The 14,350-nt window shown below is 42.5% G+C and overlaps 1 long non-coding RNA gene across 1 annotated transcript; it reads right to left on the reverse strand.

Moving 5' to 3' along the window:
• Window positions 1-307: 307 nt before the first annotated feature.
• On the reverse strand, window positions 308-13,822 carry LOC123460192. The gene is made up of 4 exons (XR_006636846.1): window positions 13,760-13,822; window positions 11,195-11,296; window positions 6,391-6,576; window positions 308-495 (listed from the first exon to the last, which is right to left on the reverse strand). It is a non-coding gene; the product is annotated as an uncharacterized LOC123460192 (long non-coding RNA).
• Between the last annotated feature and the right edge of the window lie 528 nt (window positions 13,823-14,350).

The raw sequence follows: 14,350 nt of genomic DNA on the forward strand, positions 1-14,350 counted from the left end.
CAGCATGTAGACTATTCACAGTATGGAGACCCACACACCAGTTCCCTTCAGAAACATGTTGCTGACACACTGAGAAATAATGCTTTTTCCAGTTCTACAGGTAAATCTTAAAATTCAGTCAAGCTGCACCCAATCTTAACTGTCACCGCTCCCCATCAACTGTGGCCTGGAAGTTGTAAAGCAGGGGTTTAGGTGGCATCCGATAAATAGTCATTCACTGCTTGACGCTGGGAGAATCCTCCTAAAGTAGCATCTCTCCTTTAGGACTGCCAGCTACGAGGTAGGTTTGGGGAGACTCACCCCTTCGCCGTGCCGCGGCGTCGCTGCAGGAGAAAGCAGCCGCTGCTCTTCTGGGTCCCCCAGAGCTTCAGGCCATCCTTCCCCAGCACCTCCCCGGGCTTGAGCCACATCGCGGCGACTGGACTTCAACCATCTGGTCGCCCGCAGCATCGCTCAGGAGGAGGAGGAGACTGTTGGGGACTGCAGCTGCAGAGTCTGGAGACACACCAGCAACCGACTGAGCTCGGGGAGTGCACGTGGCTGCGGGAAGACCACGCCCCAGCCGCGGCCCCGCCCCAGGAAGACCACGCCCCAGCCGCGGCCCCGTCCTTAGGAAGATCAGCCACCAGCCGTGTCCCCGCCCCAAGAAGAAGAAGCTCCAGCCCAGCCGCGGCCCCGCCTGGAAGGCCATGCGTAAGCCCAGCCAGCCCCCACGCCCGCAGGAAGACCACGCCCTATAGGCTTAGGCCGTGGGGCAACAGAGTACCCAGCTGCTTTTCTATGTCTCCTTTGAGGGAGCCTGGGATAGAGTTGTCTCTGCTCCCTTCACACTGGGAGGTGGAGGAGAGACCTAAGGAAATCATCTTGTTATTTAAGCTGCTAGATGCCCAGCACAAAACATTTACCTAGGAAGGACTATGCAAGAATGCAGGTCAGGAAATTGGTATGTTTTCTAAGAAACTTAGTGAATAGATAATTCTATTTTCTTTGCAAATAGAAGGTGGGAAAATAATTCGCAATATTTTTATTATTAATCTTTATTACACAAGCTCCTATGATCAATTAAGGAAGGTTGTTATGGCTAGGAGGTTTGTGGGACTGGTTTCTTTTTTCTTTTTTTCAACCTTGAACTTTAATTGGAAACATTTTCAGATGTTTGAGGAAAAGCATCCTGTTGAAAGGGGTCCTTGTGCTTGTCTTCTGGCCTCCCTAGTGCATATATAGTTTTTTGTTGTTGTTCATTTGGGCTTTTATTTCTTCTTTTGTGTATGGATTTCTGTGCTTCTGTTTATGTGTTTGTGAGTGTACGTGTGTGTGTGTGTGTGTGTGTGTGTGTACATCCATATATGTACTCATAGGAGGCAAAAATTTAGTATTAGGTATCTTCCTTAGTCACCCTCCACCTTATTTTTTCTTTTTTTTTTTTTTTTTTTTTTTGAGGTAGAGTTGACCTGGAACTCACTATATAGTCTCAGGGTGGCCTCGAACTCATAGTGATCCTCCTACCTCTGCCTCCCAAGTGCTGGGAATAAAGGCCTACGACACCATGCTGGGTTTCTTTCTTTCTTTTTTTTTTTTTTAGCCCAGGCTCCTCATTAAACCTTGAGATCACTGGTACAGCTAGACCTGCTGGCCAGCTGGCCCCAGGGGCCCTCCTGTCTCCACTTCCCCAGGGCTGGGATTTCAGGAAGTACTTTAGCCACTGGCTTTTGATAAGTAGTGAGGATCTGAACTGGTCCTCGTGCCTGCAGAGCAAGCACTTGACTGGCTAGCCCACCTCTCTAGCCCCTAGATGTGGATTGCTGAAGCCTACCCCTATGTTTGTCATTGCCTCCAGCACCATAAGAGCAAACTCCCAGCAGAGGACAGGAGAATCCAAGACCAGCAAGGGAAGGAGAGCAGAAAAACAGCGTACACCAGGGAGTTAGGAAATTTTGCCCAAATGCATTGGGAAGACGCAAAGGATCAGGTATGGGACAGTCTCCTTGACTTTTGTTCCAAGAAGAATAGCATATGAAACTGGATTAAGTACTCAAAACATTCACTTGTGATCATTACTTGATGTATTATATATTGGGATAATGAAATTATTTTGGAAACTATCATGGTGTTTATGTGAATACACTGAAACCTACTTTTTAAAACAATTTTTATTAACATTTTCCATGATTATAAAATATATCCAATGGTAATCCCCTCCCTCCCCACCCCCACACTTTCCCATTTGAAATTCCATTCTCCATCATATTACCTCCCTATTACAATCATTGTAATTACATATCTACAATATCAACCTATTAAGTATCCTCCTCCCTTCCTTTCTCTTCCCTTTATGTCTCCTTTTAACTTACTGGCCTCTGCTACCAAGTATTTTCATTCTCACACAGAAGCCCAATCATCTGTATCTAGGATCCACATATGAAAGAGAACATGTGGCGCTTGGCTTTCTGGGCCTGAGTTACCTCACTTAGTATAATCCTTTCCAGGTCCATCCATTTTTCTGCAAATTTCATAACTTCATTTTTCTTTACCGCTGAGTAGAACTCCATTGTATAAATGTGCCACATCTTCATTATCCACTCATCAGTTGAGGGACATCTAGGCTGGTTCCATTTCCCAGCTATTATAAATTGAGCAGCAGTAAACATGGTGGAGCACGTACTTCTAAGGAAATGAGATGAGTCCTTTGGATATATGCCTAGGAGTGCTATAGCTGGGTCATATAGTAGATCAATTTTTAGCTGTTTTAGGAACCTCCACACTGTTTTCCACAATGGCTGGACCAGATTGCATTCCCACCAGCAGTGTAGAAGGGTTCCTCTTTTTCCACATCCCCGCCAACATTTATGATCATTTGTTTTCATGATGGCAGCCAATCTGACAGAAGTGAGATGGAATCTCAATGTAGTTTTTTTTTTTAAATTTTTTTTTTGGTTTATTTTTATTTATTTATTTGAAAGCAACAGACAGAGAAAGGCAGAGAGAGAGAGAGAATGGGCGCACCAGGGCTTCCAGCCACTGCAGACGAATTCCAGACGCGTGCGCCCCCTTGTGCATCTGACTAACGTGGGTCCTGGGGAGTCGAGCCTCGAACTGGAGTCCTTAGGCTTCACAGGCAAGCGCTTAACTGCTAAGCCGTCTCTCCAGCCCTCAATGTAGTTTTAATCTGCATTTCCCTGATGACTATTGATGTAGAACATTTTTTTTTAGATGCTTATATGCCATTCGTATTTCTTCCTTTGAGAATGCTCTATTTTGCTCCATAGCCCATTTTTTGATTGGCTTGTTTGATTCCTTGTTATTTAACTTTTTGAGTTCTTTGTATATCCTAGATATTAATCCTCTATCAGATATATAGCTGGCGAAGATTTTTTCCCATTCTGTAGGTTGCCTCTTTGCTTTTTTCACTGTGTCCTTTGCAGTGTAAAATCTTTGTAATTTCATGAGGTCCCAGTGATTAGTCTGTGGTTTTATTGCCTGAGCAATTGGGGTTGTATTCAGAAAGTCTTTGCCAAGACCTATATGTTGAAGGGTTTCCCCTACTTTTTCCGTGAAAGCTACTTTTAAAAATAGTTCGCAGAGGCTGGAGGATGGCTTAGCAGTTAGCAGTCTTGACTTCAAAGCTAAAGGACCCATATTAAAGTCCCCAGAACCCACATAAGCAAGATGTACTAGGTAGTACATTTATCTGGAGTTTGTTTGCAGCAGCTGGGGGCCCTGACATGCCCATTCTCTCTCTCTGTCTCTTTCTCCCTCTCTCAAATAAATAAATAAAAATTTAAAAAATTTTAAATAGCTTGTAGAAAACAATAATGCAAATTATTCTTGCTCAAGTGGATGTAAGTAAATTTGGCCCATATGGATAACCCTGATATGATTAGAATATGAATATTTTTCAATGATTGTAATTTATATGTAACTTATGTGTTACATGACAATGTTTTTGTTTATCATATCTTTACTATATTTATATTTATCGCATATAACACATTAAATTATATGCCTATACATCTGCTCTTCAAATCCTCCTTTGAACTAGTCTTAACATCTTTCTGTTTCCTTCATCCATGATGCAATTGAATAAAATCATTGATGCGGGCTGGAGAGATAGCTTAGGGGTTAAGGTGCTTGCCTGCAAAGCCAGAGGACCCAGGTTTGATTCCCCAGGACCCACATAAGCCAGATGTGCAAGGTGGCACATGCATCTGGAGTTCATTTGCAGCAGCTGGATGCCCTGGCATGCTCATTTTCTCTCTCTCTCTCTCTCTCTCTCTCTCAAATAAATAAATAAATAAAAATCTTTGATGCATGTGCACTTTGTGTTTCAGTAAAACCATGCTTTTAACATCTTGAAAATTAAACTTCAGTAATAAGAAGGGGCATGTGAGAGCTGGGCATGGTGGCACATGCCTTTAATTCCAGTACTCCGGAGGCAGAGGTAGGAGGATCGCTGTGAGTTCAAGGCCACTCTGAAACTATATAGTGAATTCCAGGTCAGCCTGGGCTAGAGTGAGACATTACCTTGAAAATCAAAAAAAAGGAAGAAAGAAAGAAAGGGCATGTGACTGGGAAATTGCTGTAACTAATTTGTGATAGTTGAACTATGGAAGAAGGAGAAATGAAAGGACCTTCTTCATAGATACTTCTCATTTCCTCCCTAAACATATTCCAACCCCAAGAGAAGATGCTAGTCCCTTGGCCTGACGCTCTTGGCCAGTCACACAAGGAGAAGCTAGCCCAGTCTAGGACACATCTGCCTGCTGAGAACACCCAAGCAAGGGACATCTCTTCCCTGTGGCCACAACCTCAGCAGTGACTGGCAGTCTGAGAAAGATCATAGGAACAAGGCACTGAGCATGTGTGACAGTGACAAAGAGATTCAGGATGAAAGCACACCTTGGGTTCAAGGCAGCGGGACAAACGCTGGCTTGTGGTAACATGAACAGAGCTGACAGGAGACTGCCGGACTCTCCTCTCACAGGAGCTTCATGCTCTCAGGGTAATGATAAGGAGATGAAAACATTACTTTGCTCTGACCAGAACCTATTATATTGAATTATCATACTGTGTGCCATAAATATACAGTGATCACATGTTAATCAAAAAGTGTCACCACACCTGGTGGCACACATGGGAAATCACAGCACTCAGGAGGTAGAGGCAGAAGGATCATGAGTTCAAGGCCAACATGCCCTACATAATTATGGGCTACAAAAGAAGATCCTGTCTCAAATCTAAAATTGTTAGAAAGGTAGTGACTCACACCTGCGATCCCAGCTAGTCAATTCCAGACTGGACAATTTAGGCAGACTTTGTCTGAAAAACAAAAATAATGAAGGGCTGGGGATATAGCTCAACAGCAGGGTGTTTACATAACATGTGGAAGGCCTTCTGCTTAAAGCCCAGTGCCAGAAAAAAAGTTGTTAAAATATGTAAAGAAATATTACTTTTCATGACTTTCACTCAGTAGTCTCTGGCCTTGAACTCACAGTAATTCTCCTACTTCTGCTTCCCCAGTTCTTGGATTAAAGGTGTGTGACACCATGTCCAGCTCTTACTGTGACTTACTTATTGTACTGTGTATATACATATCACATTGCACTATGTATATACATATACATATCCCCATGTATTTATACAAGTAAAAATTTTTATGGTACTGGGGATTAAACACAGGGCATCACATATTTTAGGTAATTGCTGCACCGCTAAGCTAATGTCCATATAGAAATAACATTTTTCAAAAATGAAAAATAGGGATTTGTGGGGGTGAATCAGCAGGTAAGAATATCTGTTATTTAAGCATGAGGGCCTGAGACCACCTAGTTCAAGTTCTCAAGGACCCACGTGAAAAGTTGGGTGTGGGCTGGAGAAATGGCTTAGTGGTTAAGGTACTTGCTGGCAAAGTCTAAGGATCCTGGTTCAATTCCCCAGTAGCCATGTAAGCCAGATGCACAAGATACTGCTTGCATCTGCAGTGCATTTTCAGTGGCTAGTGGCCCTAGCACACCCATTCTATCTCTATCTACCTCTCTCTGAAATAAATAAGTTTTTTAAGTTGGGTGTGGGCAGGAGATAAAGCTTAGTGGTTAAAGGACTTGCCTGAGAAGCCTAAAGATACATGCTCAATTTCCCAGATCCCATGTAAGGCAGATGCACAAGGTGATGCATATGCAAGGCCGTGCATGTGCACAAGGTGGCACGCACATCTGGAGTTCAATTTCAGAGGCTAGGGGCCCTAGCATGCTAATTCTGTGTCTCTCATTCATTAAAAAATGAAAAAAAGTTTGGTGTGAACAAGCAGGTATGTAACCCAAATCCTGTAGTACACATATTGCAGAACACTAACCAGAAGAACCTATGGGAGGAAAGGGTTTATTTCAGACTTACAGATTCCAGGAGAAGGTTCATCATGGCAGAAGCTGACTCACTTCATACATCCATGGCAGAGGTGAAAGGCAGAGCTCAGGATGACACTTGATGCACAGGTCTCCCCACAAACACAAGTTGATTCTGAATGACACATTAGGGCTGGACTCAAGATCCACCCCCAGTGATACTTCCTCCAGTAGGACTCTGCTGGAGACATAAGAAGAAAGTTTAATCTTAATCAAAGGCTTAACATGAGACTATGGGCGACATTTACAGTCAAACCCACATTCTGCCCAGGCACCCATAGACTCATGATCATCTTACTATACAAAATACTCAGTCCAAATTCAAAAGTCCCCATAGTCTTTACCAATTTTATTCATTTATTTCACAGAGAGAAAGAAGCAGGGAGAGAGAGAATGGGCAAGCCGGGGCCTACAACTGCTGCATACAAACTCCAGACAGTGCCCTGTAAGGTTTGGGAGTGACAAAGACCACACAAACCACTGTGAGGCAAAGATGAAAGTTTTTATTTGGGAAAAACATGAGCTGCCAGGGCTGACTCTCAAGAGGAAATCACAGCCAACCTGAGTTTTCAGGTTTTCAGTGGGCCTTACAGGGCTTTTTTAGAGGGGGGAAGGTGAGGAAGGAAAAAGAACTCCTTTGTTAAGTTGAATAGAACAGTTCCTTTAGGGAAGATCATTACATTAACCATTTAAAATAGCTAGGATATGGCACCAGAACAGTGATCATGTGATTTATGAGGTAAGGGAGCAGAAATCCATGACCTGGGGCATTGTTAGGCAAGGAGGGGATAATGACTGGGTGGTTTCTTGAGGAATGTGGATAATCCTCTTCCTTATGCCTGTGTCACCATTCTGCTGTCCTTGGTGACTCCATCTTGGGAGCCTGTCCCGACCTAACATGCACCACCTTCTGCATCTGACTGACATGGGTCCTGGGGAATAGAACCTGGGTCCTTAGGCTTTGCAGTCAAGTGCCTTAACCACTAAGTCATCTTTCCAGCCCCCATCTGTGTTTTTGAAATCAGTTTTCTTTGCTGCACAAACACCACAAGCCCTCGGTATTTTCTATACAGTTTTGCTAGCTGCAAAATTATTTCACTGTAAATTAAATTTGATTCATGAGATAATTGTCAAAAAGGAACCTGCTAGAAATAAATCTGAACACCTGATCTTGAAATGTAATAAAATCTAGAAAAAAGTAAAAATTTACTGCCAAAGCTTTCCATATTCCATGCAACAAGGTAGCTCACATGGAAGAATTTGCAGCCATCCAACTTCAGCTGTGCAATTTTGTAATGTTACAAATTGAGAGGAAACTAGGTTAACTATCGTACTGCTTTTACTGCATGATGTCTTTTTGCACTGAAGCAATACTGTTCCGCACACTGTCACACAATTATCAAAGGCATAAATATAAAACTCTACCCATGAATGTACTGAGCTGATACAATGAAACAGCCAACAATGATCATTAAGAACATCAATTACCCTGCCAAAAAGTGGAACCACAAATACTTATGTTCTGCCCAGTTCTCGGCACCCCCAGTGACCACCAAGAACCAAACAAGTATGCAGGGCAAGGAGCTTTATTTCGGGCTTAAGCTTGGTCTCTTGACTTCACCAACACAGTGGATCCGTACAAGAGCCCGGAGTAGTGGGAGAGTATGGTTTTTATAGGGATTTGAACATAGAAGAAGGGGATGGGTACATGATTGGTTGATTTCAACAGATGTGCCTTCTCCTGACACTCGGGCATCTGCTCCGTGCGTCTTGGTGTTCACTTATGTAGGATATATTCTAGTTTTTCCCTTGCCTTGGCTCACTAGAGCTGAGAGTCTTTCTTATTGCCAGTAGTCTAGTGCCAAGTACAGAACCTGGCATGTAGTCAGTGCTCAGTAACTCACTGTGGGTGAAGGAGGAGGAAAGAATGGGACAGAAGGGGCTTGTGCTCAGTGTAAGAGGTGCCACATAAGGTGATGGAGGTTCACATGGCCCTGGGCTTGCAGTGGTTGGACTTGGAAATTTTCAGCTTCAGGATGGTCCAAAAGTGCAGCCATGTGACTATTTTACTCTTTGTTACAGCTCCAGGGGACATTAGGTGCTTTATAACCAATATAATTACAGTCTGTGTTACATGATTGTACCCAGTCTGTAAAGGCTGATGTCACTGCTGAGCACGTTTAGTGTAGTCTAGGCTCAGCTGTGATGCTCAGCAGGGGGATTGTTGCATGTTACGTGTGTGTGTGTGTGTGTGTGTGTGTGTGTGTGTCAAGGCAGGCCCAGTCCTCCAGGTTAGAGCTCTGTCACCTCCTGCTCACTTCTGGGTATGTGTGTGTAATCCTGTTTGTGACTCTGTGGCTGCACATGTGTGCACATGCACATTTTCATGTGTCCTCAGGCATGCTGTGCAATTTTTTTTTTTTGTGTGTGTGTGTGTGTGTGTGTGTGTGTGTGTGTGACAGGGCCTTTTATTGTCCTGGAGCTTGCCAATTATACAGGGCCCCCAAGGTCCTCTTGTCTCTTCGTCCCCAGCCCTAGGATTACAAGTGCATGCCACCAAGCTTGGCATTCTCATGTGGGTTCAGATAGACAAGCACGTTGCTGAATGAGCTGTCTCCCCAGTCCTAAATGCATTTTTGACTTACAAAAATTTCAACTTAGGATGAGTTGATTGGAACATATCCTCTTTGTAAGTCAGGGGACATCTGCAATTACAAATGAGCGTGCTGGGGCCTTTTCTGATAAGCCTGGGAATAGATATCCTACAGCAAGTCATGGTTTAGGATTACATGTTTCTTCAAAAAAAAAATATATTTATTTATTTAAGAGGCAGAGAGGGAAAGAAAGACAGATAGAGAGAGGATGGGCAGGCCAGGGCTTCTAGAGACCCTTCTGCCTCTTACCTTGGCTGGATGGAGCTGGACTGTTGTTTGTTTGACAGCCTTTAATGTCTCTGAGGTTAGTCTATCCCGTGTCTTATTTTGGAAATATAACTGAAATCGACCCACCACTGGCACTTGTCAGGACTAAACTCATGTCAAGCCAGTGGGTTTGGCTGGCATCACTCTGTGCTGGGAAGTCACTGGAAGCTGGGCATTGTCCCACTGCCAGGTGCCTTCATCTGACTAGGACGCTTCTGCCGAAGTAGAGATGACTGAAGTGACTGAGTTTACTGAGCTTTTTGTTGATGGTATTGCCTGATGCTTTGGTAGTGTGGTGAAGATTTTAGTTGCCCTTAAAAGAAACTCACTTATTATATATGATTTCACACCTTTGTGTCTTAAAATATATTTACTTTAAAAGGGATATTGTTGTAGGTGACAAGAAGTCTCCCTGTGTAGGCTAGTTGAGCCTTGCCAATTGGAAGGAGACAAGTCCCTGCCTGGACCTCAGGGTTTCTCTAGAGTCTCTTCCTCTGGAAACTTGGCCTTTGAGGACTCTCATTCTCACAAGAGACATATGTGAACCTATATAAAATCAGTCTTCTGGTTGGGGCATGAAGATTGAGGCCTCAGGCTCTGATCGTGGAGGAGAGCAGTAGCAGGCTGGCGGGGGCAGGAGGAGGAGCCTGAGAAGCTCCCAGAAACCCTGGGGCAGTTTGAGGCCAGGTTCAGCTTCCCCGAGGCAGAGAAGCTGGTCGCTTACTACTCCTGCTGCTGCTACCAGAAGGCCCAAGTGCAACAAGGCTCGCTCCTTAAGTCTAGAGCTCACAGGAGGTGTCAACAATGCCTCAAAAAATAGGTCCTTTCCTGAACTAAATCCACAACTAAAATGTGGATTTAGTTCCATTTAACACAACTATTTTTTCCATTTTTAAATTTTTATTAACATTTTCCATGATTATAAAATATATCCCATGGTAATTCCCTCCCTCCCCAACCCCACACTTTCCCATTTAAAATTCCATTCTCCATCATATTACCTCCCCATTACAATCATTGTACTTACATATATACAATATCAACCTATTAAGGATCCTCCTCCCTTCCTTTCTCTTCCCTTTATGTCTCCTTTTTAACTTACTGGCCTCTGCTACCAAGTATTTTCCTTCTCACGCAGAAGCCCAATCATCTGTAGCTAGGATCCACATATGAGAGAGAACATGTGGCGCTTGGCTTTTTTTTTCTTTTGGCCTGGGTTACCTCACTTAGTATAATACTTTCCAGGTCCATCCATTTTTATGCAAATTTCATAACTTCAGTTTTCTTTACTGCTGAGTAGAACTCCATTGTATAAATGTGCCACATCTTCATTATCCACTCATCAGTTGAGGGACATCTAGGCTGGTTCCATTCCCCAGCTATTATAAATTGAGCAGCAATAAACATAACACAACTATTTTAAGAATAAACGCTAATTATTAGCAGGATGAAAGTGTGGGACCAACAAAACAGTAACAGGATGTCGCAGCTTCACACAACACTTAGAAATAGTTTTAGATTTATCTTAATGAATCTAATATATAATTCAGATATTTTAGATAATAATGTATTGCTTTACCAAAAAAAAAAAAAAATCTATCTAAACTTGATGTGTTTCTTCTTAAAGTAAAAAAGGGCCCAGCATTTCTGTAAGACATGACAGGAAGCAGATCAAAGAAATGAAGTCCTTTTTGTCAGTGCCATGTGTATTTTGCTGGACTTGACTCTACAATGTTTGACAGGAGTTAAATTAAACTCCCTTCACTTTATGCATCAAGTCAAAATATTTAATTAGGTGGATAAACTGTCAGTAACCTGAAGGGCTCAAGAGATGAGAAATACTGAGGATGTAAAAATGCAAAAACCAGGACCTACCTTCCCTTTGACAAAGCTGGCCATGTTAGCTTTGTGGCTAAAGACAGAGGAGATTCCATCCCTGCCAGTTACAGTACTGGGTTATTTCCTCCAACATTGCACCTGAATTCAAATAGAAAGACATAGAGATTAAAAACAAAAATGCTGGGTGTGGTGGTGTATGCTTTTAATCTCAGCACTCTGGAGGCTGAGGTAGAAGGATCGCTCTGAGTTCAAGGCCAGCCTGAGAATACATAGTGAATTCCAGGTCAGCTTGGCTAGAGTGAGACCCTACCTCAAAAAACTAAAATAAATAATAAATAAATAAATACCTAACAAATAAAAAACTAAAACAAAAGTAATTTTTAAACATGAACTCCTCTTCCAGAGACTGCTTTATGCTGGCTTGATGTGGTCTTACACCCTGGGCCAGTGTGGAGCTGAAAACCAGGGTCTTCCTTGCTACAGTGCAGGGATTTGAAAATACCAGTCCTACTGCCACACGACAGGCCAAATGACTCACAGGGTTACCCTTGGCATTCTTCTGTGGCCATCTTGCCAGCTTTGATAATGCCCAGGACTCCACTGGAGTGAAGAAAACATCTGAAATTATGCAACCATTCCTGGGAAGGTAAGTGGAATACAGTGGCCAGAGCACTTCAGTCTTCACAGATAAAGTCACCCTAGGGATGCTTAGCACTGCTTTCAGTAGAGAGCATTACTGGGAGCATTTCACAGAAAAAGACTTAAATGGTTGAGACAATAGCATCTAATACTGGGCTAATTTACATATTATGTGCAGATCATTGCACATATTTATAAAGGTTTCTACTACATGTGGACTTGCTTTTTGAAGGGCATAGCTTTTTGTAACATTTTATTGACAACTTTCATAAAATTAGACACATACCATGATAACAGTGTCCTCCCGCCCCTCTCCTTTTCCTGCTCCCAAACCCCTCCTCCAATGAATCCCTTCGTCTTTTTAACTAGTCTCTCCTATTTTGAAGTCATCAATTTTCTTCCTTCTATGCAGTTCTTCCACCACTGTTATGGGCTGGAGGGATGGCTTAGTGGTTAAGACACTTGCCTGCGAAGCCTAAGGACCCAGGTTCAATTCCCAGTACCCACATAAACCAGCTGCATAAGGTGGCACATGTGTCTGGGGTTCATTGGCAGTAACTGGAGGCCCTGGTGCACAATTCTTTCTCTCTCTTTCAAATAAATAGTAAATAAAATATTTTTAAAATAAAAATATTAATTCATGAATATCAAGGTCATTTTGTGCCTGGATGACATGATTGTAAGCCGTCCTCCCCTTCCTTTGGCACTTGAATTCTTTTTTTTTTTTTTTAAATTAAAGCCATATTTATTGAACACCAAGCACACTATTTGGTGGTGGTGGTGGGGGTTGAAGAAGGGTCTTAATGTGGCCCAGGTTGACTTGGAATTCTGTAGTCTCAAACGGGCCTTGAGCTCACAACTAACCTCCCACCTCTGCTTCTCAAGTGCTAGGACTGGCCACCAAACACACTTTTAACAAAACCATATAACATTGTTAGTTACACAAGTATAAGTAGCAAATCTGTTTGGCTAATTTGGAGTGTAAGGAAGCATAGAAAATAGGAAGAGGTGTTTGCTTATTCTTAAGACATTAGCAAGAAATTCCAAGGATGGAAAAGTAGACAACTATCTCTTCTGTGAATTTATTTTTTTGACTTTATATTGAAAACTTCCATAAGTATTGATAATATGCCATGATCATAATCCCCTCCCTCCACTCCCGTGTCTCCCTCCCAAATATCCCCTCTCCACTGAATCCCTTGTTTTTTTCCAGTTAGTGTCTCTTCTATTTTGATGTCATCATTTTCCTCCTCCTATTACGCAGGTCTTGTGTAAATAGTGTCAGCCACTGTCAGACCATGAATATCAAGGCTACTTTCTGTCTGGAAGACAGTTTTGTAAGTAGTCTTCCCCTTCATTGAATCTAAGAATGGGCTTGGGGATACCCTCAACTAAAATGTGGATTTTAAATTAAAATTGTACAAAGACAGAGTATCCTACCTAATAAACAGTTATTTATCTAAAGGCAACTTATAGAAACAATCATGACCTGGGTATGGTGACACACACTTTTAATCCTATCACTTGGGAGGCAGAGGTTGAAGAATCACTGTGAGTTTGAGGCCAGTCTGGAACTGTAGAGTGAGTTCCAGGTCAGCCTGGGCTAGAGGGAGACCATATCTTAAAAAAGAAAGAAAGAGGAGGAAGAAGAGGAAGAAATAATCTTGAATAAGATGCCCTTTAAAAGTTTCATGAAAAACTCAATTTTAACATATATGAAACTATTTTGCTTGATCACTGGTGTTCTTCATACTTTAGGCCAGTGAATTACTTGCTACCCCATTTAAAAGCAGACTTGCTTCTTGATATAGCTGGGATAAAAGCTCAACTTCTTTTCTCAATTACAACATCAAGATAACCATGCCTCCACACTTGCCCCTTGTCTTAGTTGCTTTTCTCAATGCTGTGACCCAATATCTGACAAGAAGCAATTTCAGGAAGGAAAGGTTTATTTCAGCTTACATCTCCAGATGGCACAATCCATCAAGACAGGGAAGGCCTGATGAGAGGAACAGGAAGCCAACTGTTCACATTGCATCTATTAGAAGAAAGCAGAGAACCGTGAATGCTGGTACCCAGATCATTTTCTCCCAAGGCAGTGTCTCACTCTAGGCTAATGGTTACTTTCTCCTTTTATTAAAATTTATTTATTTTTGGTGTTTCATTTTTATATGTTATTATTTATTTATTTGAGAGAGTGGGGGAGAGACAGAGAGAGAATGGGCATGCTAGGGCCTCTAGTTGAGAAAGGGGTACAGTTAGGGTGACTGGACCTCTGAAGGTAAAAAAAAAAAAAAAAAAGCACAGGAAATGTTGCACTTGCTAGAAATCCAGTATGATCTAACTTCTTATCTCTCTTGCCTAGTTCCATAGAACTGATTTTCCACAGTCAGGACCCCTCCTGGGAGGGAGGTCTTTCATAGGATTTAAATACTGTGGTTGGTCAAGTTCAGACCCTGGAACTTCGTGCCAGACCTAACCTCTTCCTGAGACAGCCTTTACCCTTAACCAATCAGCTGGCTGTCTGGTTCACCTGAGCCAGAAAGTCCACCA

Source organism: Jaculus jaculus, chromosome 4, assembly GCF_020740685.1.
Source record: "Jaculus jaculus isolate mJacJac1 chromosome 4, mJacJac1.mat.Y.cur, whole genome shotgun sequence".
In the NCBI taxonomy this organism is placed as follows: Eukaryota; Metazoa; Chordata; class Mammalia; order Rodentia; family Dipodidae; genus Jaculus; species Jaculus jaculus.